Here is a 6131-nt window from a genome sequence, read left to right on the forward strand (position 1 = left end):
TTTTTTTATCAAATTTGGAATTTAATGCCAAAGATCATGCATTCATTCAAATTTAGTTGAACGAGTGGGAATCGAACTTGAATGCACCCACTTATTTGAAATGTTTTCCCAAACCACTTGACCAATACATTTTTTATGAATTAAATTGGAATGCAAAAATATGTTATTAGTGAGCAATTTTTTTTTTTTTTGCAGTGACTTATAATTTAGCTTTAGTAAAAATAATAATAATAATTTTATATGTGTATATTTATGAAATAGTAAATCTTTCTTAAAAAATAATAATAAATTCATTCAATTGATTTTTTATATTGTAAATATCATTCTTTTATATAAATGCATACTTTTATATAGATTCGATGAACTACAACATTGTTTCATTTGTGATCAACCGAATTTTGACTTATTTTAGGTACCATCTTTCATTTGGATCAGATAAATTGTTTAAAGGTATTAATATTTTTTTGCAGAGTCTTATAAGTTATAACCTAGCATTAGTAAAAAAAAAAAAAAAATCATTTTATGTGTATATTTATGAAATAGTAAATATTTCTTAAAAAAAAATATGAATCATTCATTTGATTTTTTATATTTTAAATATCTTTCTTTTATATAAATTCATACTTTTATATAGATTCGATGAACTACAACAATGTTTCATTTGTGATCAACCAAATTATGATTTATTTTAGATAATATCTTTCATTTGGATCAGATAAATTGTTTAAAGGTATTATTTTTTTTTTGCAATGTCTTATAAGTTATAACTTAGCTTTAGTAAAAAAAAAAAGGCTTATTTAATTCTTTGGTTTTATTTTGGTCTCACAATTAATAAAACTCACGTTTTAGTCCTTCACTTTTCCCACAGTTTGCCAAATAAATTAACTTTAACCTCAAATATCTATGGTGAACCCACTGGTCCACTATAGATCCTATTATTTTTTTTAATATAAACCGTTTGATCTTTTTTAATAAAGAAGGATTGTTAGATCATGCATGTCGGCTGTATCTTACTGTGAACCAACAACATATAGCATTATATCCCATACTTCATCTTCTTCATTCCCCTCATTCATCACCTTCATAAAAAAAAAATCCAGAGAAAATCCAGATAACCACCATCAAAACCTCTTTTTCAAAACCACCATCAACACCGTTGTCTATATATCCATCATCTCAATCCCTCTCTCTCTCAATCGAACCCACGCACCCCAAATCCGAATTCGACAATAAAAAATTGAAGCTAGGATTGATTTTTTATTGAGAAGTCAAAAATGAAAGAGAATGAGGAGAATGCAATGAAGATGATAGAAGGGGAAATGGTATCCGATGGAGAAGAGAGAGCATGAGAGGTAAGGAATAGTTTAGGAAAAAAGGGTTTAAGGGGATAGAGAGTAGATCGGGATTGAGAGAGATAGATTGGGAAAAAAATCAATTTTTTTTAAGCATTGTCATTGAGAACTATTGTGATTACATCTATGATTCTGGAATTCTCCTGCTTAACAGTCTTTCTTGGTTCAGCAAAAACGATGCAAATCTATAGGAAGATGAATTGAGTTAAAAATTGGAATAATAAGGAATGAATGAATATGAATCAGAAGAAGTAAAGATATATTCTTGACGTAGGAGAAAAGATTAATGAGAATTAGAATCTTGTCCAAATATTATGTAACAACATAAGAATCTTAAAAAAATTCCTTTAAATTTATCTATTTATTTTTTAAAATGTTGGATCTTCTTGTTGTTGATTGATGATTATGGGTTTTGTTTTAATGGTATAATTGGGATAATAAAAAAGCAAATATTAAATATACTCATATAGTTTGTTACACTTTTTAAATGATAAAGGAAAAAAACCAGACACACATATCGTGTTTGTTACATTTGTTTTAATATTTAAATTTATTCTTATTTATTTGTTACATGTGTTGTTTGTATTAAAAATTAAGGGTATTTTTGGAAAGAAAAATTCTGCCCAAAAGTGCTGAAAGAGATAGTTTTCTTTATATATAGTATAGATACTATATATAACTAGCGAAAAAACGGGCACGTGACATGTGTAAATTATGAACAGTATTTTATATGAAATTTTGATTTTGATTAAAATTATAAGTACAAATTTTTGTGAAATTAAAATTGTAACAAACCCAAAAAAATCATGTTTATCTTTTACCACACAACACATTAGTTTAACAAATATAATACAAATTCTTATATTTTTTTAATACCACCAAGAATGTAACATTAATATAGGGAAATTTGTTTAAGGGTATAATTGAAATTATAAAAATTTCAGCCCAAAGTCTCTACCCTTCATATATAGTATATATAGTATTTTGTCAAAAAAAAAAAAGTATATATAGTATTGTTCCTGTTGTAGTGGTATATTTCCTATTTTAATGAGATTTCATTTTTCTAATTCAAATTTAATATAATATTATTAAAGGATAAAATAGGCTTAATTGCACTTTTGGATCCCTATCTTTTCAAAAGTTGCGATTATGGACCCCTAACTAATTTAAATACAAAACAGCCCCCTATGTTTTGATTTTTTGGCAGTTTTGGACCCCCAATCCATTGTTGACTGGTCAACGCTGACGTGGCACCCTAAGTGAGGTGCCACTTGTCAAATTATTATTATTATTTTTTTGCCTAGAGGGTCCAAAACTGTTAAAGAATCAAAACATAGGGGACTGTTTTGTATTAGTTAGGGGTCCATAACCGCAACTTTTGGAAAGATAGGGGTCCAAAAGTGCAATTAAGCCAATAATTTTTTTAAAATGAACAGTAAAATCAATAGTATATACATATAAAGTAATGTTTTTATGCCACATGTTGCCTTTGTAATGCCCTGAATTCTGGTAGAACCGTTCATTTGCGGTTTTATCCCATCAGTCATCGAATCTATATAAAAGTATGAATTTATATAAAAGAATGATATTTAAAATATAAAAAAATCAATTGAATGAATTCATTTTTTTTTTAAGAAATATTTACTATTTCATAAATATACACAAATAATTTTTTTTTTTTTTTTTTTACTAAAGCTAGGTTATAACTTTAAGACACTGCAAAAAAAAAAATTAATACCTTTGAACAATTTATCTGATGAAAATGAAAGATAGTACCTAAAATAAATCATAATTCGTTTGATCACAAATGAAACAATGTTGTAGTTCATCGAATCTATATAAAAGTATGAATTTATAAAAAAAAATGATATTTAAAATATAAAAAATCAATTGAATGAATTCATTTTTCTTAAGAAAAATTTACTACTTCATAATTATACACATATAAAATGATTTTTTTTTTTTTACTAAAGCTAGGTTACAAAGGCACTGCAAATAAAAATAAAATAATTTGCTCACTAATAACATAATTTTGAATTCCAAATTATTTCATAAAAAATGTATTGATCAAGTGGTTTCAGAGTACATTTTAAATAGGTGGGAGCACCTAGGTTCAATTCCCAGGGGTGATAATTTTAATTTTTAATGATTTTTGTCAAGTTAAGAAAGAAGTTTGGAGAGTGATTGGATTAGAGGTGAAATTTAATTATTGTGATGGTTTAAATTGTAAAAAAATCATTAATTTAAGATGGGGTGAATATGCAAATAATAAAATACTTGCTAAATTTTTGCAAAATAAAATAATAAATGTTATTATTCTAATGGAGTACACATGAAAACTTTTGATTGGTTGCCAATTATAGATAGCTGTGGTGTTGAAAAGACTCCTGGTTTAATGGATTTTAGAGACACTATTTTAAAATATAATAATGATAAATGAAAATACGGAACAGTTGAAAACTTGAAATTGAACTGTATGACTAGACGGAGAACAGAGAATATGATGGTGACGACATATGCATGAGACTTATGTTCCTCCACGTCTATGCACATTAAAACTTCCAATTTTGTCTTTAAAAAAAACAATTTTGTATGGAGAAATGATATTTATACAACCATGTTGTCACAATTTTTTGACAATTTTCTCTCTTATGCTCACATTTTACTCTTATTATTTTCCTTCCTTGTTCTCTCTCCGTTATTTTTAACCAATAAAAAGACAGAAAAAAGAAGTTGTTGCATAAATTGTTCAAATATCACTACTATTTTATATCTTATACCAACTCATTTATAATTTTTTAACAGTAGTATTTAATATTCATTCAATCTCTTAAACTTGACATTTCATACTAATTTATACTAATTAGAGGGGCTCTAAATATCAATGCAAAAAGACATCTGAAAGAATTGATGAGAAAATATAACCCACCGCTCATAGCAATTTACGAAACACATGTTCCTTTTAGTAGAGTCTCCTCTTTTTGGACAACAACCGGCTACACCCCCATTCATATCATTGAAGCGAATGGCCACTCCGGAGGTATTTGGCTTCTTAAACAAGCAGCCATGAACATAACCACAAATATCATCGACTCCAACCACCACTCAATAACCTTCTCCATCAGCCGAGGAAGTGCACATACCTTTTGCACATGTATTTATGCTAGCCCTAACCCAACCATTCACCCCACCCTCTGGACCCACCTTATGAATATCAACCACACCATTGATGGACCTTGGATGCTCATTGGTGACTTTAATGAAACTCTCCTTCCAAGTGATCAAAGAGGTGGCGTCTTCCACCATAACAGGGCTGCCATCTTCTCTAACTTCATGATTGCTTGCAACCTTCTTGATCTTACAACCACCGGTGGACGGTTTACTTGGCACAGAAACAATAATGACATCCGTATCATATCTAAGAAACTTGATAGAAGTATTGCAAATGTTGATTGGCGCATGGCTTTCCCCGAAGCTTTTGTTGAAGTGTTGTGTAGATTTCACTCTGACCACAATCCGCTTCTTCTTCGTTTTGGTGGTCTTCCTCTAGCCCGAGGTCCGGGACCTTTCCGTTTTGAGCCTGCATGGATCGATCACCGTGATTATGCGGACCTGGTGAAAAATTCTTGGCACTACCCCAACATCACAGCGTCACTTAATAAAGTCAAAGAAAATTCCATCACTTTCAATCAGGAAGTATTCGGAAACATATTCCAAAGAAAGAAGCATATTGAAAGCCGTCTCAAAGGTATCCAGAATTATCTTGAAAGAGTTGATTCCGTTCGACATTCTCTCCTTGAAAAAGAATTACAACAAGAATACAACCACATCCTTTTCCAAGAGGAAATGCTTTGGTACCAAAAATCTAGAGAAAAGTGGATCAAATTTGGAGACAAAAACACGGCTTTCTTCCATGCACAAACTATCATCAGAAGAAAAAGAAACAGAATTCATAGACTCCAACTCCCATGTGGTACTTGGTCCTCGGATAGCGACACCCTTCAAGATGAAGCCCAAAGCTATTTCAAAAATTTCTTCAGTGGCAACCAGCTTAATCATGACCGCGCATTCAACGAAGGCGCCCATCCTTCTATTGATGCCGAGGGGCAACTGGCTTTAACTGCTCCAATCACTAAATCTGAAGTGTTCGCTGCCCACAACTCTATGAAGCCTTACAAAGCCCCTGGTCCTGACGGGTTTCATTGCATTTTCTTCAAACAATACTGGCACATTGTCGGAGATGATATTTTCAAAATGGTCCATGCAGCCTACCATAGTGGTTACTTTGATCCGGAGATCTCAAACACTCTCATTGCGCTCATTCCAAAAATTGAACCACCCACTACTTACAAAGATTTCAGACCCATTAGCCTTTGCAACATTATTTACAAAATTATCACAAAGGTATTGGTTCATCGGCTAAGGCCTATTCTCACTAACATTATTGGTCCCTACCAAAGTAGTTTTTTTCCTGGTAGGGGTACCTCAGACAACTCCATTGTTTTGCAGGAAATAATCCACTTTATGAAGCGCTCTAAAAGGAAGAAGGGTTTTGTAGCTTTCAAGCTTGATTTAGAGAAAGCTTTTGACAACGTCAACTGGGAATTCCTTCGCATTTGCCTCCAGGATTTCGGCTTCCCAGACATTACCATCAAACTCATCATGCATTGTGTTACCTCACCGAGCTACTCAATTTTATGGAATGGAAACAAGCTTTCTCCTTTCAAGCCTACTCATGGACTTCGTCAAGGTGACCCGTTGTCTCCTTATCTTTTCATC

The sequence above is a fragment of the Medicago truncatula genome, chromosome 2 (genome assembly GCF_003473485.1).
Source record: "Medicago truncatula cultivar Jemalong A17 chromosome 2, MtrunA17r5.0-ANR, whole genome shotgun sequence".
NCBI lineage: Eukaryota > Viridiplantae > Streptophyta > Magnoliopsida > Fabales > Fabaceae > Medicago > Medicago truncatula.